The sequence below is a fragment of the Mustela nivalis genome (genome assembly GCF_964662115.1).
Source record: "Mustela nivalis genome assembly, chromosome: 16".
Classification (NCBI taxonomy): domain Eukaryota; kingdom Metazoa; phylum Chordata; class Mammalia; order Carnivora; family Mustelidae; genus Mustela; species Mustela nivalis.
Window position 1 is genome coordinate 29,336,538 of NC_139035.1, and position 23,216 is coordinate 29,359,753.

Below are 23,216 nucleotides of genomic sequence, written 5' to 3' on the forward strand. Positions count from 1 at the left end.
CACTGCCCCCCAACTCCGGCCGATGCCTTCTCGCTCCTGGGGGCTCATGGTCTGGGCAGGTGACAGGCAGTGTTGGGGAGGGCTTCCTCGGGGGGAGTGACTCCGTATCATTGAGCTCACCTAATTACCGTAATAGTCCCATCTCGCAGTTGAGGAAATGAAGGCTGAGCCGTGTGTCCAAGCCCCAAGAGCCCGTACACGGGGGAGGCAGGTTCCCAAGCTGCACCGACATGCACCGCAGACCACCTCTACTCCCTGTGCTTGGTTACTCAGGGAAGATTTCTCTGCACGATGGAACTTGGGCCTCTCGAAGGCAGGGAAGATGTCCTTTTCGGCTCGAAATCCCCTCTATTTCTCTCTAAGGTGGCAGGGGGCTGTGGACAGCACCATCCCAACTGTAAGGGATAAACCAGAATCTTGCAAGAGAACTGCCTACAGTCTCTCTGGAAAAGGGGCAGAATCTACTAGGACTGGACCTTGACAAAGTCTGTGATTCAGCAAATCACCCCTAGATACAGACCCAACCTAAATGCAGCCCAGCCGGGGAAGAGATGTGGAGAGCAAGGGCTCAGGCAGGTGCACGACACAGCTCGGGGTGCGCTGGGTCACTGCTGCAGGGACACTCTGTTAGGAGCCTGGTGCGGCCATAGTCATGGTCCCTGAGCCTGCAGGCTGCCCCTCGAGTGTGGGAACCCACCCGGGCTCTGACTCTTTACTCAGCAAGACCTGCTGATTTGGAAGTCACAGACTTCCAGGCCTGATTCCTGGAAGTGGGAGTGCGCTGGGGAGGTGACACACCATCTCCCAGGCCCACCACACTCCAAGTAACACACAAAGCCCTTGTGGGTCTGCGGAGACCCGGTCTGGCCTTCCCGGAGAACCCCCATTCCATGGGATTCCCCCCCAAAAGAAAAACTGGGACTACCTTGACTTAAGAACTGGAACATCTCGGGGTTTACAAAAAGGGAGCTTCTCCTGTTTCTGGTAGCTGAAATCCTGAGTGACCAAAGCACTCTGAGCATCTGTGGCCTTGTAACCTGGGGGAAACCAGGCCTGGCTCAAAGCAGGTGCTCTGGCCCCGTGTGTTCCTTCCCCTGAATTCCTTCCTATTGGTGCAATCTTCAGGCTGGCAGAGCCCCCGGGAGATTCCCACATGCCAGAGCCATGCACAGGAAACTGCCGTCGGGGAGTGTCCGCTCCCCAAGGACATGGCTTGGGAGGATGGAGGCAGCACGAGGGAGGGGACCTCTGGCTGTCTGCAACCCGCAACCCCCGGCCCGGGGCAGGTGCCGTTCTTTGTTTCCATCTGTCCTGAGAGGCTGCAATTCTCACCCCCAGGGACAGATCTCTGTCTCTTTGGCCGTCACGTCCTCAGGGAGAGCTCTTGCATGGGGTCCGCTCCTGCCAGTGGAGAAAACACTCTGCCTCGCTCAAAGCACCAGCGTTCAGGAGCCACCGTTTAGACTTCACAAGTCTCAGGTTCTAGAAGGAGCATGGCAGCTTCATGGGGCGGGCTCCTGACGCCCGAGCTTGGGAGGCACGCTCTGAAAGCTCCAAATCCATATTCGACCCGATTCCGTCGCTTTGTGTTGGTTGTAATGCATTTTCCCAGAACCCAGACCTGACGCTCTGGTGGGAGGGTGGCGGGGGGGGGGGGTCAGAGGGGAAGAAGTCTTTCCCAGTGGAAACATTTTTTCCTCAGAGTACCCTTCCTAAAACAGTGATTAGCTTGCCTCATAAGGAAAATGTAGTTTTTCTTGTAAACCAGCCTGATTTCTTTCTTTTTTAGCACAGTAACTGGAGGACAATGGTCATGTGAGATCGTGCTCAAAGGGACCTTGACGACTTGGGTAAGAAACAAGATCATATGGAGTTTAATTCCCAAATTCTTCTCTGAGGTCAAGCTCTGAACACATACTTATGCAACTTGGGGAAAAAAATCAATCATTGGGGTGCCTTTAGCTCAGGTCATGATCCCAGAGTTCTGGGATCGAGTCCTGCATCAGTCTCCCTCTGCCCCACTTGTGCTCTCTCTCTGCCTCACTCTCAGATAAATAAATAAATAAATAAAATCTTAAAAAAAAATCAGGGTCAGTTTGCAATCAAGAAGCTAATTGGGCAATACGGTAACCTTAGGACTGCAGGTAAAGTACTTGAAAGGGACAAAAGAAAGCCCATGGGGCTGTGAACTCGTTTTCTCCTGCCTACCTGGGTCTGACTTACAAAGCCAACTCTTAGATACACAAGGTCAAATAAAGGAGGCGCTTCCATCTCCCGCACGCATGGGTAAAATGGACGTCCTTCTAAGAATTGAACTGAAGTCATCTTTCTGTTATGCTTGGGGCAGAAACCCAAGTATTAAAAACAGATGATTCGTTTAAGGACTGAGACTAAAAGCTCAACTCTTTTCTTGTAACTTGAATTTGGTCTGTAATGGACCAGGAAGTCATTCATTCTTTTAAAGTAAATAAGGGATTTAGATTGGTGCCTTGGAAGAGTCTTCTTGGACCACAGATGAGCTCAGCAGACACCATGGGTGCTGGGAGTTTTGAAGGTTCCCTGGGAGTTCACGAGACAAAGTAGGAAAGTGCACGTGCGGGCGAGGAACGCCGAGATATACATCTGTGCCCACCGTAGGCACTGACAGTTGCAAGCTTCAGGTTGCAGTCTTTCCAGTTCTGTCTGTTCCAGCTGTCCCTACCTAGCCTCCTGGAAACCGCGGCTTCTTCATGACGATGCCACGAATATTAACGCAGAAGTCTGGATTGCCGTTCAGATGCCCCTTCTGGAAATCCTAAGCCAGGACTTGGGAGCAAGGTGAGGAAATGTGCCTGGGGAGGTGGGCGCATTGTGGCTGTGGGAGAAAAAGGCGGCCTGACCGGGTTACTGAAACCTCAGCGCCCTGCCCCCGCTGCCTGGAGGGAGTTGGGCACTCAGCAAACGTGCCCCCCCTTCTTCTGCTTCCTTCCTTGCTTGGAATTTTGCTTCTCATTGGCAAAGCCCAGCTGAATACTGCATTTCCTGGCCCTCCCTGCAGCTCAGTCTGATGGAGCAATGAGGTGCTGACAAAGAGCCATAAGTGTGTTTGGGAAAGAGCCACTGTGGCCTGGACAGTATTCGGTATAAATTAGGAAAAGACACCTGTCCTTTAAAATGAGATAAGGGGCGCCTGGGTGGCTCAGTGGGTTAAGCCGCTGCCTTCGGCTCAGGTCATGATCTCAGGGTCCTGGGATCGAGTCCCACATTGGGCTCTCTGCTCAGCAGGGATCCTGCTTCCCTCTCTCTCTCTGCCTGCCTCTCTCTCTACTTGTGATCTCTCTCTGTCAAATAAATAAATAAAATCTTTAAAAAAAAAAAAATAAAAAAATAAAATGAGATAAGAAAATTAACCTAGTGTATTGTTTGGTCCTAAGACGCCTCACTGTCATCTCCCAGAAAGCACTTGTAAATACATATGCAAATCCACGCTGCCAACGGTGTGCATGGCATCCTCTCGGGTTGCACACCTGAGCAAGGGTGCATGGGTCCTACACGGGTGTGGCAGACTGTGTAAAGAGCGCTGCCTCAGCTGGGAAGTGTGCACCTATTGCCCTTCCCCTTCCTCCTTCATGCTTCCAGGGATACAGATGTGACACTTGGACTCTGGTAGCCATTTTGGGTCGTGAGGTCATCTTGAAGAGAGAGGCTAGCGCTAGGATGATGATGGCAATGATGGGTTCTCCGTGACTGTGGCACTAGCAGCCCAGTTTTCTGGATGACTTATTCCAAACTTCCTTCATGTGACAGGGAAACAAACTTCTATATTGTTTGAGCCACTATCCTTTTGAGCGTTGTATTATAGAAAGCCTAACAGCATCCTCACTAATTGCAAAAGTCAGGGAGAAAACAAAATATATCCAATCCCCCTGCCCCTGTGGACACATTCTCAACAAATGCTCAGTCTTCAAAAGGTTCAATGCTGCATTCGTGTTCCATGGCTGAGATGTATCTGATGAATAAACATCGTCCCGGAAACAATTTGAATGTCCATTGGCTGGGGACGGAAGTAAGCTGTCATGGACTCATCAAATGAATTTAGGGACGGGACGGCTGGCCCAAATGTGCCCCTTCGGCATGGTGATGAGTTTAAATAAAAGTCACTTAGGAAGCAGCCGGTGTGAGGATCCTCAGACCCTCCTGTTCGCCCCTGAAAGCAGGAAACAAACCTCCCAAATGAAAAATACCCTTCCTGTGTTAAGAAGTAAAAACACACCCTTGTCGCCGGAGATGGGGACTTGAGAGTCGAGAAAGCGGTACACACAGGCTAATCTACTTGCCGTGTCTAAATTCCAATTAGAATTCCCCACAGATTGAGGCTTGCAGACACCTGTTTTCTATATCCTGTTAATTCATCATGTGTTGATTGTCTCTTTGTCTTGAAAGTATAAAAACTGTCTGCCTTGGTCATTTCTTCAGGCCCCAATTTCTCTACTGGACCTCCATGCACAGGTCATAAAACTTTGAGGTTTTTCTTCTGGTTAATCTGTCTCGTGTGAATTGAATTCTTGGTCCAGCTGAAGACCCTGAGGGTAGATGAAGAGCTTCTTCTTCCTTATGCTGCACAGAAGGTCAATTATCTGTGGCTCCGGAAAGATCTCCCTGATGAACAGTTAAGTGAGAACAGGAGAGCATGGCCAACAGTGCCACCCACATGGACCAAAGGACACAATGCCCTATGGACAGTCTGGGACTTCACCCGGATGCTGGCAACAGTGACCGCCCCAAAGAGGGAACGATCTTTTTTAATTCTTTTCAAAGATTTTATTTATTTATTTATTTGAGAGAGGGGGGCCATGCAAGCAGGGCGGGGAGCGAGGGAGAGAGGGAATCTCCAGCAGGCTCCACGCTGAGCATGGAGCCCAGTGCGGGGCTCGATCTGATGACCCTGAGATCAGCAGTTGAGTCAGATGCTCAACCAACTCAGCCACTATGCGCCCCACGAGGAAAAGTCTTGTGCTCAATAAGCTTTTGTACTTTGAAAAAAAAATCACCTTTACCAAATGCATGTACTATCCTCTCAAAAACAACATTATCGTACATTTTTTAAACCACAAAAACCCGTAAGGAGGACAACAGTCCTCCCTGTGACTCAGCGTCAACAGCGAGTCAGATGCCCGCTCTGGGCCAGAGGCACTCAGAACCTAGTCATGCAGCTATGGCAGGGATCCTGTTCGGTGACTTCCTGGGGGCTGAGACCCCATTGGGATAAAGGACAATCTGGAAGCCCAGAGGCCTCTGCAGGCCACGGGCCTGGTGGAAATGTGAAACAGATGGTTTAACGAGGCTGGCCAGGTTGCCAGGGGTCCTGTGCCCAAAGGGGGCCCTCCCTTCCAGGCGCCGGGCTCCTGCTGCCTCCTGCAGGGGCGACAGACACGTATGTGGTTCTGAGCTAGATCCCAGCTTCCACCTGCCAATGTAGTGGCTCCCAAATATCTTGGACCCTCTGCGGGGGCATCTGCAACAGCACAGTGATCTCATCCTCCTAGGCCTCTGTCTCCTTCTGGGGCTCCTACTCACTGTGGGGGGCACTAGGCACCTTCTGCATGCCACCCCCAAGGCCCATGCCATGACCTTGAACCCCCTCCGGCGTTCCACCCACATGGATGGAACCTGTTGGCAGGTTCTAGCAGCTCCATCTCCAAGATGGCCTGGAAGCCACCTCTGCCACTATCTGCCCTGGACCAAAGTGAAGCCCCAGTCCAGTCCCCTCCCACAGCGTCTGCAGCCAGAGGGACCTTCTGTAAATCCAAACCTGCTCATGTCCCTTCCCTTGGTTCAACCCTCGAATAGCTTTCCGCTGCTCTTGGAACAGAGGGACACCGGCTCAGCCTTCAAGACCCCTGTGGTCAGAGTGGCGCATCTCTCCCTTCCTTGCCCTCTCTGGGCCCAACCCCCACCTCAGACCCAGGGCATCCCAGGTTCTCTTTGAGAACAGAGGCGGAGGGGCACAGCTCTGCCTCCCCGGGAGGACTCCGCCCTCTGCCCCATGGCGCTGAGGGTTTCCTGACTGTGACTCACATTCACATGAGAGGGAGAACCTCAGCTCCTTCTGGGGGAAGTCATCTCGACAGAAAACTCTGGGGCAGAGGCTGTGAGGGGGGACACGGTGGCACCACAGTCTGCTGTGACGCCAGGCCAGACAGAAAGGTGGGGCTCAGGGTTCTGTGCTCTCCCCCAGGCCCGGGCCCCTCGCCCCCACCCCCCCAAGTCTCACCACGCCTCTCTGGAGGAAGCCAGAAGGACCATCCCTGTGAAAAGGAAAAATAGATGGCTTCCCTTCCATTCCAGGGCTGGCCGTGAAGAATGGGAATGTTCCTGCCGCCAATGCACTGCTCACAGCCACTGCCCCAGCAAAGGGGCTTCCCGAAATTCCCAGAAAGTCCCAGGCCCTGCTCCCTGGGGCTGAGATCACCCTGGGGGGTGGATGGCCAGGGACGGAGCAGGAAAGCCTGGCGGGGAGGACACCCTGGCCAGCCACACAGCCTCTGCCCCCACAGACATTTCTCCCCGGACCCCACCGGCCAGCAGGGCCTCAGGATGAGTGAGGCCCGGGACAGCTGCCGAGCAACACGCCCTGCACCCCTGCCCCAGAGCCAGGCCTTGTTTTCCGCCCAGAAGGCCTGGAGCAAAGCCTGGAAGAGCAGCCTGGAACCAGCACCCAGGGGAAAAGAAAACATCGTTTACAGGCAAAAACAAAGCAGAATGCAAGGGCGGGGTGCAGGCTTTGTGGGGGAAGCCCTGCTCTGGGACTGCATGGGGGCACATCGCCACTGGACACAGAGTGTGTCCCCACCCCCAAACTGACTCTCTGTTCATGCCTCTGCGCAGACAGACAGAACACGACTCGTTTCGTGCGGCAGCTGGATGGCATGCTCTTGGCGCCAGGAGCCTGCAGGCCGGTGGTCAGGCGCTGGCTGCCGGCCCCCAGTCCTGGCCCTGCTGCCCACCAGCCATGCTACTTCAGGCCAGTGACCCCCGCTCTCCAGGCCTCACTGGACTGGGGGGTTCAAAGAGTCACTTCGGGTAAAGGGGCGATGCAACCACCCAGGGATTCGCTTTGGATTTTAAGTCCCCAGAACACGACAGGTCAAGGAGAGGGACCTCAACCCATGTCCTAATCCAGCACTTTCCCTGTGGAAGTGCTACCCCGACCAAGATGGGGAGCTGAGGAGTGGACCTCAGAGGAGGGAAGGCAGAACGTGTGGGGCACCCAGGCCCCGCCGCAGTGGGAGAAGGGAGGACCCCTGGCAGGGCTGGCTGACCCCCAGCACCTCTGGAGGGGGCCCAGGGACCTGCAGACCTGGCTGCTGAGCTAAGGGCTCCCCACAGACCCGTTGACACAGGCCTGAAGGTGGGTAGTGCGGCGGGGGGGGGGGGCATGCTGGGATCAGTGTGTTGGTGGCTGGTGTCACCCGAGGCCCCACTCCACTCCTGGCTGCCCTAGGACACCAGGCCAGTTTTCCACTGGTCTTACGTTACAAGAGAAACGCCCCGAGCAGAGCACAGTTTGCTGCCTCTGAGGAAGAAGCGATTTACCTGGTGTGCGATTTCAACACTTGGCATCTCTACCTGAGTAGAGAAGAGCCCCATCCCGGAGGATCAAGGAGTGGGCCGTGCATGCTGAAATGCTGTCAGTCACGTACCTGAGCTCCTTCCCCTCTGTCCCCGGGTCAGCCAGCCCTCAACAATGTGCTCCCTGGTCTGGAAGCTTCCTCAATGGTATGTAAGCTGATAGCACTGTTGGCCGGGCCTCGCTGAGTAACCTAAGCTGCCTTCTCCTCTGGAATGTGGTCAGCACCCCCTCATGGAGGGGCCAAAGGACGAGAGTCAGGGTGTCCAGGAATGTTTTGGGCTGTTGGTATCTTGGTGGGGGTCAGTTTGCTAGCGGCAATGTCTGGGTAGCATAAAGGAATAAAAAGTTGCAAAAGGCTAAAAATACTTCTGGAGTTCAGGGGAAGGTCCTGGTGGACAAAGCAGCCTCTGAGGGAGGGAGGAAGGTGCGGACCTGGGTGAGGACATGGCCACCTCCCGCTCTCCCCCGGGGTGGGGCAGGTGGGCCTGCCCATTCCTGTCGCCTCACAGTGACCACATGGTCCAGCAAACAGGTCCTGCCACAGGCAAACAAAAAACCCGGGAAAGCTGAAAAGTACATCCACTTTCCCTGAAGACTTGGAAAGCGAGTTGGACTCCCTGCACACATCATCGTGTGGACCCACCAAGAAGACATCTGAATTCAGTCTATCAATCTTCTCTAAAGGTAAAGGCGGCAAAAACTCCTGTTCTCCATCCAGGGACCTTCTGTTCCTCCCACGGTCGCTCTTTATGGGTCAGCCACAGAATCTTCTGGAATGTCTCGGAGCATGTCAGAGAGGGAGGGGTGATAGCACAGCCCCACACTGGACACAGACAGTGGGGAGTCCATACCAGGTGTGTGAGCCGGGCTGGGGGAAGGCCTCAGCTGGGCTTCCGAGGGTGAGGAAGAGTGCACCGTGACCTCCCTCGGGAGGGCAAACACACCTTGAGGGAAGTGAAAACCCCAGTGTGAACTTGGTTTGCTTGGAGTGTGTTTGGTCATGTAACCAAAGATGGGACTGCGCGTTCCCTCCCTGGTGAGAGGGAGGATTTCCTGCAGCACATACCGCCCCCTCCTCAGGGAACACAGGTGGCTGGATCCTCGGCAAAGCCTGGTCCCCTCTTGGGGAACTGCTGCACCCCCAACCCTCTCCACACAGCACCCTGGGGCCCCTGCTCCAGCCCAGGAAAACCCACAGGCCGGTGGGTGGTAACTGCAGGGGGCCAGCTGGACTGGGCAGGGACACTTCTTCAATCCCGAGACCCTGCCCTCTGTCTGAGGGTTTGCCCCGCAGCCTGAGGCCACAGCTGTCACTTCACTTGCAGCTGCCCCTGTGGACTTGGCACAGGGTACCCCCCAGACCCCATCAAAACTGACTGCTCCCCAGAGACACGTTTCCTCTCCTGAAGGTCCGTTTGGACTTCTTACCCGCACAGTCATCACACACTCATGCTCTAGGGTCCCTCACATTGAACACCCCAACCCCTCCATATTATGGGTGAGGTCCAGGGTAGGGACATCACAATGGCACAGCTAGGACACGCATCTCCTCTTCTTTCAGTGCCAATTCTCCTTCTGCACTACCATGTTCCGTCAGAGGACGGAATCACCGACGATGGGGTTGAGGGCCTTCTGGAGGTAGGTTTTGGGCATGAGCTCCCAGGGGCCCTGTGAACCGCCCCCACTGCCTGCTCTCCCTGTGCGCCCTCCGGCCCTGAGTGTGGGTCCTAGGCACCAGTCCCTCAACAGCGGCCCCCAGGTCCCACTGAGGCCCTCCCCCCCTATTCTGTGCGCCTATCTGTGCTCCGCAGCTCTGCGCACCTGCACTCAAGAACAGAGTCTGAGCACCCCGTGTGTCTTTGGATCTGGGCCTGGGTCAGGAGGTTGAAAGGAAGAGTCAGGGTTCATGGGCGGGACGGGGAGCAGTTAGTAAGCCTGAGGCCTGTCAGACTCTTCTGTCCATGGCTGGGGCTCCCTGCAAGCTCCTGTGGGAGCATGGGACAGGTCCCTCTCCCCAAGCACATTTGGCCACTTTGACCAGACACCCCGCTCCTATAGGTGGGTACCAGCCAGGTGTCCCAGGCTCACGGGTGTACATGGGTTGGAGCAGAAGGCACTGAGGTTCACTTTGGTTGTCCTGCTGAGCAGTTACTGTCAGTGTGTCTGTGAAGGTCTTTCCTTTCCTGGAACTGGGAGGGGGGCAGAGAAGGGAGCAGGTGGCAGAAAGTTCCAGAGTCCTCTTGCTCTCAAGCTGGACCAGTACAGATTACACAAGAGGTCACTCACACCAAAGGCCTTGGTGGCAGCCAGCCCCACACTCAGAACACACAGGTAAGAGTTCATCTGTGCCAGGAGCGCTCCTGCCCCAGGGCCTTTGCTCTTCCCTCAACCTGGTGCACAGTCACCCCCAATGGCAATCTGCCACTCCTACCTTCTTAGTGTTATTCAGATGTCACCTCTCAACCCAGGCTTCTCTTTCACCTGACATTCCTTCCCTCTCCAGGTTTTCCCCATCTTTGAAGGTACCTTATATTTTACAAGTTTATTCCATGACCCACCTCTCCCTCTATAAACCTGCTGGCCTCCTAAGGGCATGATCCAGGAGGAGCCTCCTGCCCTGGACAGAGGGTGGTCCCTAAGCACCGCCCACACTTCCCAGGGAAACACCCCAGTCCTCATAGTCATCCTAGGTGTGGAAATTTGGTGGGGGGGGGGGGGGTGGACTGCTGTTGAACAATCCTATAACTTTTTGCTAAGTCAGACCCAGGGTGCTAGGCCCTGAAGGGAGCCACCACCCAGGAGAGGACAATGTTACTTTCTGGAGCTGGGAGCTCACTTGGGAATGTTTACTGTCCACGCTGCTGCACTCAGGGGAGGCCCACGCCCTCAGCCCTTTCCCCCAAGAGCTCATCCATCCAAGCAAAGGCGCTGGGTGGGAGGCAGAGATGTCCAATGCACAGGCCTCCCCTCTCCCCACCTACCAGGGGTGCAGGATGCAGAGCCCTCACAGAGCTGCCAGGGCTGGGACAGGGGTGTCTGGCCGGGCAGGCGGGAGGGCAAAACCATGCTCTGCGGAGCTCAAGCCTTATACCCTGGGAGGCGGGAGGGCAAGTGGGCCATGCAGCTTTAGAGAAAGAAGTTAAACAGCCCAGCGGGATTGCTGGAGCTTTGACTCCAAGCCCAGGCCTCCCCCTAGCTAGGCGGCGGGTAGGGCGGAGAGAGAGGGGCGGGAGGGGAAAACCTGGAGGCAGAAAAGCACGCTTTAACTGCGAGGTTTGGGACAGGTTTTAGGACTCCAGCGACAAACAAGAGCGTTTCACTGGGGGCGCGACGCACACTGAAAGCAATACTGTCGGGGAGTGAGAGGCTTGGGGACCCCCGCCGTCCCCCTCCCCGCCCCCGTGCGCCCGCTGGAGCTCGCTCGCAGGGCCTGCCCGGGCCTCTTCCCCGAGCCACACGCACCTGCAGCCCCAGGTTAGGGGAGGGCGGAGGGGGGAGGCGTGGGCGCGCCAAGCCCTCGGTCCTCGTGCAGCTGCAGGCCCCTGAGGGGTGAGCGAGTCACCTGCTTGCAAGTCCCACTGCCGCCCGCGCCCGCAGCCGTGCCCCTACACTCGCCCCCTTCACCCTTCGCGCCCCACACTCGCCCCCCGCAACCGCACCCCCAGGCGGCGCCCTCGCAACCCCCTCGAGCCGCACAGCGGCCCCGCCTCGCCCCACCCCCGCAACCGGGCCCCTACACTTTCCTGGTGTCAGCCCCCTGCAACAGCGCCCCGCACCATCCTCCCCTCCTCCGCCCCCCGTAGCCGCGCCCCCAACCCGCGCTCTCGCACCCCCCCGCACGAACCCACAGCTGCGAACTCGCGCGAACCCCCGCCCGTACCCCCCGCACCCCCTTACGGTCGTCGCCTCCCAGGCCCCCAGGTTCCCGCGGCGGCGGCGGCGGCGCGCAGTCTCTCGGACCCCCGCTCTGCAGGCTCCGGCGGCCCCGCGCTGACCCCGCCCAGACTCGGCCCCCCAAGGGGCGGTCCCGGGTCGGGCCCAGGGCCTGCGGAGGACTCGGTTCAGCCCCGCCCCTGTTCCGGGAGCTGCCCAGGCAGGTCGCGTCACCCGCCCCCGGCTGCGCCCCTGCTGGGGAAGAGGGCGCCTCGAAGTGCAGACTCGCAGCCGAGGCGTTTAGGGACTTGAAGTTCGGGGCAGCCCCTGGGTCGGCTGACTTCGGGGGCAGAGGCGTCCTTCCCGTCTCTTCGCTGCGGCCTCTCACTGCCGCTGCCCCTCGCATACCTGGAGGGCCAGGAGCGCGGCGCAACTTTAGAACAAATTCAGTCGTTCGGATGGAGGCAGGAGCCGCTCTGAGGTCTTCTGAGCGAGGACTGGAGTCTGCGGTGCTGACCCGAAGGGGGGTGGTGGGCTCCCTGACTCGTCCCACGAGCGCTGATCGCAGACCTCCGCCCGTGGACCGCCCTGCTTCCCTCCTCGCGACCCCGCAGCGCCTCGCCTCTGCGCCCAGGAGGTGGCTGTCGCCACGCCCGGCACCCTCGGGCCTCAGCTGGCAGAGGGCCTGTCGCGGGGCGGGGGGGGGGGGGGGGGATGCTGGGGACCGGCCCCTCACCCCGGCCCCGGGACTCTGCCTTTCGAGGAGAGGGGCTGCTTCTGGCCGGCGGATGCATCTTAGCCTCCGGGCCTTTGCTCGTACCGCAGCCCTGGACAGGATGCCTTCCTGAATGCGACGTGCAGTGCCCCTGAGCCTTCATTCGACACCCTCCTGCAAAAGCCCTCCATCACCCTGCGGTCCTGGGCATCTCCATACTCGTTCAAAATTTGTCCTCTGTTGCATCCTCCCCTCCCCCATCCTTCCTCCAATCTATCAAGCAGAACCTCTGGCCATTTCACCAAAGGACTCGATTTTGCTGTTGTTCTTAAAACCGCAGTGATGATGAAAACATTTTAAAATTCGATCCTGGTGGTGATGGCACCGCCACAACCCTGTGACTGTGCTGAAAACTACTGATTTGAACACTTTAAGAGGGTGGATTGTGTGGCATGTGAATTATACTTCCGCAAAACAGGTATTTTTGTATAAAATAACATTAGCGACATCGTAACCTCGGTGCTCACTCCTGTATGCTAACATTCTCCTCCTTGGGTACATGACCCATCCACCATTAGGATATGCAATCTAAGACAGTGCAAGATATTTCAAAGTGCAATCTGCATACAGGCGGTCCATAAATAAAAAAGCCCGATTCCGAGCCAGCAGGACAAAGTTCAGACAGTCACATTTCCACTGCTTTCTGTCAAAAGCCACCCAAAGGTCTATGAAGCAAAAGAGTGGGTATAATGCGACCTCTAGAATACATTGTGTATTTTTAAAAACCAGAACAAAGGCTGTTGCTCTGGATAAGCTCCTGGAGAGTTTCCAGGGATGTCAGGAAGGATGAAAAATAACTTGGGGGAGGGACGATTTTAAATAAAATTTGTAGATCAGTTCCTGATTCACCACCAAGGAAACAAGATTCTTTTTGTCAAAAATGCACACATGAGGAAACATCCAATACCAAATAAAGTGATATTCTAGAAACTAATGGCCTGTATCTCCAAAAATGTCAGTGTCACCAAACACAAAACAAGACTGAGAAACTGTTTCTCACTGAAGGGGGTAGCGAATCATGAAAACCTACTGTAGTGCTCTATTTGGATGGGGCCCTGGGCTGGGAACAGTTTTAGAAAGGACTTATTGGGGACATCTGAGGAAGGTCTATAGGTCTAAAACAACAGATTATAAACATTAAATATCTTGATTTTGAGAACTGAATTTCTCCTGAGTCAGTATTTATGATCTTAGAAAAATATACAGTGAAGTATTTAAGGAATAATAGAACACCAGGTCTGAAATGGTTCTGTCTGTCTATGCAGGGAGAATCATAAGGGAAATGTTGCAAAATAGTAACAACTTTATACTCTTCTTGCAACTTTACTGGAAGCTTGGAACCATTCTGAAATAAAAAGCTTAAAAACTTGTGGATCCGGAGGGGCACCTGGGTTAAGCAACCGACACTTGGTTTCTGCTCAGGTCGTGATCTCAGGGCCGTGAGATAAAGACCCCCTGTGTCAGACTCCTCGCTCAGCACGGAGTCTGCTTAGGACCCTCTCTCCCTCTGCCCCTCCCCATGTGCCCCCCCCACCCTGCAGTAAAACAAACAAAAACATTTTTTAAAAAATTGTGGATCAAACATATGCATTGATCTCAGTTACTGAAAACAACATGAACATAACTACAGAGGGATTTTTTAAAAAGCTATATATACCATAGGGACAGAGTGAATGAGAGAAAAGGTAAGAGCAGAGGAGAGATGTCAAATTTCTGTAAGGTGGAAAGTAGGGTGATTGATTAAGCAACTAAAGCTAAAAACCTTTCTACAACCAGAACTACAGCCCTGGCCGAACAGGACCCACAACTCACTTTTGTAAATCAAGTTTTACTGAACGAGGTTGTACTTGTTTGCTATTGTCTATGGCTATAAGAGCAGAGATGAGCAGTTACCCATAAAGCCTAAAATATTTATGATTTGGCCCTTTCCAGGAAAAGTTTGCCAACACCCACCTTATAGCTAGGCAAAGTCTTAGGAGCTAAAGGCATCAGGAGCCTTTGAAGGCAGGGTTGTGGGTAGGTGTGGGGACACCCTGAGTGTCCCTGCAGGGCAAGAATGCAAGGCAAAGACTTACCCACAGGGGGCACTATTGCTTCAGGAGGAGAGTTTCAGTTTTGTAAGGTGAAAGGTGTTCTGCAGATGGATAGCGGTAATGGTTGTCCCACAACAGGAATCAACCGAGTATCACTTAAATGTACACTTGAAAATGGTCGGGGCGCCGGGTGACTCAGTCAGTTAGGCGACTGACTCTTGTTTTCAGCTCGGGTCGTGATCTCGGGGTGGTGCAATGGAGCCCCATATGGGGTTCTGCACTCAGAGGGGGTCTGCTTGAGATTCTCTCTCTCCTGCTGCCCTTCCCCTGTGCACTCTTGCTCACTTGCGCTCTCTCTAAAATAAATAAATAACTCTTTAAAATGGCTTAGATGGCAAATTTTATGTCATATGTGTTCTACTGTGATAAAGAAAAATTGTGGGGGGGGGACCCTAGAAGGATTAAAGTCTGTACAAGAAATTATATTCCCTGTCCCTGGTTCTTACTCCAAGCCTTCTGATCTGCCTAACTCGGCAGGTTAGGGGTTTATTTTCTGAAACTGACCAGAGAGACTTCCCACTCAGAGGCACTCGCTTACGCAGAATCGAGTAGAAGTGTTCCAGCTGAACTATGAGTCCCTCCTCAGCCCCTTCCTGCTGTGGGTTCACAGATCACCGCCTCAGGGTAATAACCCCCAGGCAGGAAGTGGAGGATCTGTGTCTTGAATAAGTGAGTGGTTCGCTCCCCGTCTGAATGCCCGCCACTGAGGCCAGTCTGTGGTTCTCTCCCGGAGCTGCCAACTGGATTTCAGTGTCAGCTGTCTCAGTCCTAAATATTAGAAGATCAGACACTTGGGGAACGCCTCTGACATGAAAGGCAAGGTACAGAAAGTGCTCGCAGGCAACAGAAGAAACTAATATCTACAGAGATAAGAAATGAATTGTATTTATGAAGCAGGAATAGGGGGCAATAGACAAAAGAAGCATTCCTACAGTTAGAAAACACTGTTGGAAATAAAATTTTTCATGGAAAAGTCAGCACAGAGTTGAGGGATTCTCCCAGAAAAACAGAACACAAATCAGAAGACCAATCTGGGAAGTCACCAGATTAATAAGAGTCCTGCAGGGGAGAAAAAAAAAAAAAAAAACAACCCAGGGTGGCTCAGTCGTTAAATGTCTGCCTTCGACTCAGATCATGATTTCAGAGTTCTGGGAGCTCAGGCTCTGCGGGGAGTCTGCTTCTCCCTCTCCTCCTGCCCCTCCACCATCATCCCCCTGCTCAAGCTAGCTCTCTCGCTTGCTCTCTCTCTCTCAAATAAATAAAATCTTAAAAAGAGAGAGAGAGAGAGAGAGAAGAAGAATATAGAGAGAAGCAAGTAACTAAAGAAATAACCCAAGAATATTTCCCAAACCAAAGGACAGGAGTCTCCAGATTGAAAAGACAAAATAAAAAGCCAGAACTACACCAAGGCAAGTCACTGTGAACTTTCAGAATATTAAAGAAAAGATAAGCTCCTAGAAACTCCTAGAGAGAAAAAGTAAAATGTAAAGAGGTCAACACAAACAGTAGTCATCTTCTTCTTCTTTTTAAAATTTTATTTATTTGATAGAAAGACAGTGAGAGAGGGAATACAAAGAGGGGGAGTAGGAGAGGGAGAAGCAGGCTTCCCTCGGAGCAGGGAGCCCGATGCTGGGCTCGAGCCCAGGACCCTGGAATCATGACCCAAGCTGAAGTCAGATGCCCAATGCCTGAGCCACCCAGGTGCCCCAAACAGCAATATTCTTAATAGTAACACTGATGCACTAAGACAGTGATGCAAGGACTTCAAAAGTTGGAGGGAAATTATCTACAATAGAGAATTCCAGAATGAAGTCTGAGGGCAAATGGGAGACATGTTGACACATGCAAGGGCTAAAAATCCAATTTTACTTCTTATGTACCCTTTCTTGAGATGCAAGCACAGATGTGCTCCAGCAAAACAAGGTTGAAAATTACAAAAGGAGAACATATGGTCCCTAGGAGCAGGGGATCTGATAGAAAAGAGAAGCTGCTGGTCCTAATGACAAGTGTGTAGCAGGCTACACAAGGTGCTGGGAGGCAGGTCTCCAGGGAAAAGATGGAATTAACCCATTAACTGATAGAATTAAACTTTTGGGAAAATAATATGAATAGACACTTGTCAGATCTGAGGGCATATTTGGGAAAAAACTAAAGAAAGGACCATGGAAAAATAAGCAAAGTGGAAAAAAATCGAGTAATTACAAGAAAACCAGAAAGTCGTTCAGGAAAGAGAAAGTAATCACGGTGCACGGCTTGGCTCTGCAGTGAGCAGTATTCATGCTTGTGTGAATTACTGATTTAACAAGAAGCTACTGTTGCCAGATTGGGAGGATGCAGTGGGAACGGTCAAGGTGTATAGACTTTATCTACTATAAAATCAATAGACAATGTCCCAAATTGACAAACCTGGAAATACACATTGTTAAGTATGTAATTTCAAAATACAGAAGTAAATGCTAAAAGCCTTGGAAGGTAGAATAAGAAAAACGAATGATGGGGCCTGTTCTATTTTATCCCAAGCCCTGATTATTTTATTAAAAAAAAACAACAGCAACAAAACATGTGCAGGGATAAAAATAAAAATTAGCTTGGGGATTCCCGGGGGACTCAGTCTGTTAAGTGTCTGCCTTTGGCTCAGGTCATGGTCCTGGGATCCTGGGATCAAGACCTGCTTTGGGTTCCCCACCCTCATGCTCTCTCTGGGTATCTGTCTCTCTCTCAAATAAATAAATACTTAAAATCTTTAAAAATAAAGAAAAATAAAAATTAACTTAAAAGTACTGTTTTTGGAGGTTGGACCCTCCAGATTCATTTCTTTTTCCTGAAGATTCCAAAGCATGTCTGGTGCTCTTGCCAATTCCAAGCTTGGATCACTTCCCACAAACTGCTGTTCCTCTTCTCACACGAGCTTTTCCTTGGCTCTCATTCACCACAGGGCTCCTGACCCGCCCAATCTGCTATCCAGACACTCCCCATACTTACTGATAAATTCCTTTACCAGGCACCAATTGAAAGCTTATTGATTGCATCAGATCCTGCCTGCATTTTATGACAATTACATTCTCAAAGGGCATAACGCCCACTACACATTACTGCAAGATGAACAGATTACAAACCCACTGGGAGATTAAGACGTAAGGGCGGGGATGCCAAATGGGTATTTTACAAAACCTTCCGGAGAGAAAGACTTTTGTAAGAATATTAATTATATAGAATAGTTTCTTCTCTGCGTTGTCTCACCATTTTTATAGTCAAGTATATTTACCAGTCATCTGTCAGCATCTGTTGTTACCAACAAACCGACCAATAAATAAAATCCAAACAGAATCCCCAGTTTCTAGTAACTTGCTCATGCATAACACACAAGACAATTTGCAAAGGGGATATCAGGAATGACAAAATAATATGTAATATATCCTATGTACTGAGTTACTACTAATAGAAAGTAATTTTAGATTTTCTATAGATTTCACACTTAGAAAGAATGCAGAGAGGAGAGATGCAACTTGTTGGACTTCAAAGCATTTTCCACGCATCCACAGAAAGGAGGAAGGATAGAGGATTACTTACCAATCCCCAAAGTTCTTCTAGACGATTTCACACTGACTCTCCAGACCACTTTCTTCCAGGTGTCCCGGGTTCTCTGACTGTACCCTGTTCTCAGGACTTCAAGAGCAAGGATCAGCGATATAATTGTGTGAAGATCAGAGGTCAACAGAAGTGAAGCTCCGGAGTACACAGACTTCCAAGTCAGGAAAGGCTCTCTTGGGCCCTCTAGGGGTCTGCACTGGACACGGCATCTTTTCGCTGCCTTACTTGACTAAAAATAATTTTGTTCCCATTCTGAACAGATTGGGGGGAGGTGCTCTTATTTAAACCTCTTGTTTCAATCTGTTATTTGAAGCATCAGCTGAGTCTGTGAGGTGTTGAAGACAACAGCAATTTCCCCTTGTCCCCATTCCACCCCCAGCCCTCATTATCCTGAAAGAGTAAAAACCAGGTTTAACCCTTCTAGAGGATTCTTCCTGTATTTGTATATTTACATTTGCTTTCCCACTCACATCTCCGGCACCATAGACTGAAGACATCTAAAGATACGGAGATTAGCTGTCTTCAACTGACATCACTCCCTGGACTCCCATCCTCCCCAAAGTCCGCCAAATCATTTTAGTGGTATCATTATTCACTGTTTTCATTGTTCTGAAGGCAATTCAGCACTGATCTTTAGAACTATGATTAATTTTCTTTTCTTGTTTAACTTGTTTCCCCTTAACATTAACACTTTTTGAAATTTGTGTGATTTCCTGTGGGTCAGCCCCTACTTCAACACCAACCCCTCAATAGTAAATTCATTCAGGCTGGATTTCCTTCTATTTCATTTTTTTTTTTAAGTGCCTTGGGAGACTGCTGATCTGCCTCGCCTGGTCTGGTTGCTCCCCTGCCTGGCTGCCCTTCACCTCGCCCTGGGGATCTTTTCGGTGTCTCCCGTTAGGAGTCTGCATCCTGTATCCCCCCTTCTCCCTCTTCTGTGGCTCACTCCTTTAAGGGCTGTTTTTTTTTTTTTTAATTTTTAAAAAATATTTTATTTATTTGACAGAGATCAGAAGTAAGCAGAGAAGCAAGCAGAGAGAGAGGAGGAAGCAGGCTCCCTGCCGAGCAGAGAGCCCGATGCGGGACTCCGATCCCAGGACCCTGAGATCATGACCTGAGCCGAAGGCACAGGCTTAACCCACTCAGCCACCCAGGCACCCCATCCTTTAAGGTTTTAGAGGAGTACATCCCTGATTGCTTCTTGTAAAGTCTTGAGACATCGTGTAGATTACTGTTCTCAGGGATTCCTGCCCTTTGCTTGGTGACCTCTAGTGCCTCCCTGCAGATGAATATAATTCTCAGGTCACTGATGCGAGGCTTGGACATGGCACCTTCTCTGATCAACAGAAAAGGACATGACATCTGAGCAGAGGCTTCCAGAGCTGTTGTGAGATTCTGCTCTTTCCTCCTCAATCCTGGAGGATCGAGACGTTGATTGTGAGTAGGAGCAGAACTGTGGAGCCACAACTCCCTCTAATTTGAGCAAAAAATTAAACTTTTTTCGAGGTACTGAGATTGGGGGGTTTACTTCAGGAAACATAATCTAAGTGTGTCTGGAAAACATGTTTGTATGATGCTTCCTGTTACCTAATGCAACATTCCAGAATGGAAAGAATTTTCTTTCAGAAGTGTGATGGCCTTGTTCTGTGATCTCCTGGTTTCTAGGACTGACATAGTCCAAAGCCATTCGTCGTCGTCTTTTTTTTTTTTTTTTTAAGTTTATTTACTTAAGTAATCTCAGGACCCCAAGAGCAAGAGTCGCATGCTCTTCCAAATGAGCCAGCCAGGTGCCCCAAGTCCAAAGCCATTCTAATGCCAGAGCCTCTTTAAAAACGTCTTTCTCCCTCAGGAAGCTTCTAGGATCTTTTCTTTACCCACACAGCTCTGAAATTCCAACATCACTGGTTTTCATACTTGGTTGACTTTTATGCTCTGTCCAAGGCACCAAGGGGGGCCATTCCAGTCTGGAAACTCACGTCCTTTAATTCCGCAAATATTTCTTAGGTCATCTTATTGATGATTTCCTCCACTTCATTTTCCTTTTCTTGGGAATTCCTGTTATCCAAATCTTGAGCTGCTTTTCTTATCCTTTCTCTCTCTCTTTTTTTTCCTTCTTGGCTTCAATTTCTGAGCTATTTCTGTATTTTTTTCTCTTCACATTTCTGTGTTTTCATTCCAGCGATCACGTTCTCCATTTCCAAGAGCTGTTTGTTGTTGCTGCTCGAATCAAGGGTCCCCTGAAAGCAGAGTGTAAGACAAGGGTTTGCATGTAAGGAGCTTATTTGGGATGTGACCCCAGGGACAGGAGTAAGGGTGAGGAGGTGAAAATGTAAGAGAGGAAAAGATGATATGAGGAGGTGTTTCCTTTTCTTTTCTGAGGGGGTGCAGAGGGAGAGGGAAAGAGAGAATCTCAAGCAGACTCCCCTGCCGAATGCCCAGTCTGATGTGGGATTCAATCCCACCACTCTGAGATCACACCCTGAGCTGGAATCAAGAGTCAGATGCTTAACTGATTGAGCCTCCACCAGGTGCCCCATGAGGATGTGTTTTCTTGGTCATTGCTCCAGGCGGCTTGGCCACTGCTCTGGGCGGCCGGTGCTTGCTCCTCTGGAACCTTCTGAGGAGGTTCCGAGTCTCAGAGTTCTCCACCCAGGGGACGAAAAGTGGGGGGAACAGCTCCCATCCCTCACTGGCCCAGGGTGACCTCACAGGCTTTGGCTCCCCTGTTCGTGTGAGTTGTATGTGCATGGATGTGAAGAAGAGTGGTCAGACCCGATCCGTAAAGGAGTGGAGGAGGACAGTGAGTGGCGACCATCCAAGGCTGTAATGTGCCTCTGACGAAAGCTTATCTGTAGCAGGCTGAGCAATGGCTCCCCCGATGCCCTGAATTTGCTGAGCCTGTGAATTTGCTGCCTTATGTGGAAAAGCGACTTTGCAGATAAGACTGACATGGAGACACAATCCTGGACTAGATGCGCTGGCATTAAACATAGTCACAAGATCTTTACGAGAGGGAGGCAAGGAGGTCAGAGGAGGCAGAGGTGAGGTGGGAAGATGATGTGATGTGGAGCCATGAGCCAGGGAATGAGGACAGCCCCGGGGGGCCGGCAAAGGCAAAGAAACAGACGTTCCTCTAGACGCTCCCGCAGGAGCAAAACCTACTGACGCCTTTACCCCAGCTCTTGAAGATCCACTCCGGACCCGTGATCCTGTAGGAGAATACGTTTGTATTGTTTCAAGCCACCGAACTTGTGGTCATTTGAGATGCAGCCACAGGAAAGGAACCAGATCTCCCACACACCAAGGCTTGGCGAAAACGGTTGCAACACACACAACAAAGGATATTCTGGCCCCACAGAGCACCCCTATTTTTTTTTAATGAACAGCCAGGCACTGGTCTAAAGTGCTTTCCAAATGCTCACTTAATCTCTGTAACAACCCCATGAGGTAAATACTACTTTTATTGCCAATTACAGCTGAGGAAATTGAGGCGCTCTGGTTAAATACCTTGTCCAAAGTCCCAAGAACCCTTCCAGAAATGACAACTCAACAGGAAAATGAGCAAAATCAGAATTCACACAACACACGTGTGAAGGTGTAAACTCCAGTGCTCCAGACAGCACACCAAGTGGGAGTAGGAAGAGTGAAGACGAATGGCGGGAACCGGGAGAAGGGAGGGGGATGGGAGGAAGGTGGCTGGGAAGAGCCTCGGACACCCCTGCGGCGCTGGGATGGTGGCGGGGGCGGGGGGGGGGGGCAGCCCAGGAAGAGCTGGCAGCAAATCACTCAGCTCTGGCAGCTGGAGGCTTGCAGAGAATGGCGGTGCGCTCTCGCTCGTTTTTAAGATTTTTACTTTGAGTGCTCACTTCGGCAGCACATATACTAAGATTTTTACTTTGAGAGGGAGGAGGAGCATGCAAGGAGGAGGGGGAGGAACAGAAGGAGAGGGACAAGCGAGCTCTGTGCTGAGCATGGAGACTGCCGCGGGGCTCTATCTCAGGACCTTAACCCTAACCAAGTCGGGTGCTTAACCAACTGTGACACCCAGGCGCCCTCCTCCTTCTTCTTCTTCTTTTTTTTTCCCAAAAACACCTTACTGGGGGTATGATTGGCATACAATAAGCTGCAAATATTTAGAATGTGCAATTTCCTATTTTGAGGTATGTGAATGCTCATGGAACCATCACCAGGATGGAGTTTGTGAATATATCCATAGCCCGCAAAGTGTGCTCATGTGTCACTGCAATCCCCTCTGTTCCCTGGCCCCTGGCCCCCAAGGAAAGCACTCCTCTGCCTGCAGTCACTAGGTTATTTTGCAGTTTTTGCAGCTAGAAGTTCACCTACATTAAATCATTCAGGATGTACTTATAGACCCGGTTCCTTTAAATCAGGGTTATTTCGAGATTCATCGATGTTGTCATGAATGTTGGTAATTATTCCTCCTTTTCATCATTGAGTGGTATTGCTATGTATGGATATACCACAGTTTGTTTATCCAAAACTTGACTTGTTGGTGGACTTTCGGTCATTCCCACTTTGGGGCTATTAACGGATAAAGCCAGGATTAACATTCATGTACAAGTTGGGGCACCTGGTTGGCTCATTTCAAGGTTGTGAGTTCAAGCCCCAGGTTGGGTGTACAGATTATTTAAAAATAAATAAATAAATAAATAAATAAATATTTTTGGCTATTTGAGAGAGACAGTGCATGCAAGAGAGCACAAGCAGGGGTAAGGACAGAAGGAGAAGCAGGGGTAAGGACAGAGGGAGAAGCAGAATCCCCACTGAGCAGGGAGCCTGATGCAGGGCTCAATCTCAGGACTCTGGGATCATGATCTGAGCAGATATTTAACCCGCTGAGCCACCCAGGTGCCCTAAAAATAGTATCTTTTTTTTTTTTTTTTAGATTTATTTATTTGTCAGAGAGAGAGAGAGTGAGTGAGACAGCACAAGCAGGCAGAGTGGCAGACAGAGGCAGAGAGAGAAGCAGGCTCCCTGCTCTGCGGGACTCCATCCCAAGATCCTGGGATCATGACCTGAGCTGAAGGCAGTGGCTTAACTGACTGAGCCACACAGGAGTCCCTAAAAATAGGACCTTAAAAAAAAAATACATCTAAAAAAAAATTCACATACAAGTCTTTGTGTGGATGGTAGATTCATGTATAATTTTTAAAGAAACTGCCTGTTTCCAAATGGTCATACCAGTTTGTGTTCCTACCAGCAGTGTATGAGATTTCTGGTTGCTCCAAGTCCCTATCAGCTCTTGTTACAG

General features: G+C 51.3%; 1 protein-coding gene across 4 annotated transcripts in view; it reads right to left on the reverse strand.

Moving 5' to 3' along the window:
* Positions 1-18,019, reverse strand: part of EPHX1 (epoxide hydrolase 1) — a 34,278-nt gene extending 16,259 nt beyond the window's left edge. The window contains exon 1 of one of the 4 annotated variants that reach the window (XM_082704484.1): positions 17,924-18,019. The gene's annotated coding sequence lies outside the window, so the exon portion shown is untranslated. Of the gene's footprint in view, positions 1-11,501; positions 11,662-11,893; positions 12,163-17,923 lie in introns of those variants that run through there. The other 3 variants (XM_082704485.1, XM_082704486.1, XM_082704483.1) reach the window with 3 other exon arrangements.
* Between the last annotated feature and the right edge of the window lie 5,197 nt (positions 18,020-23,216).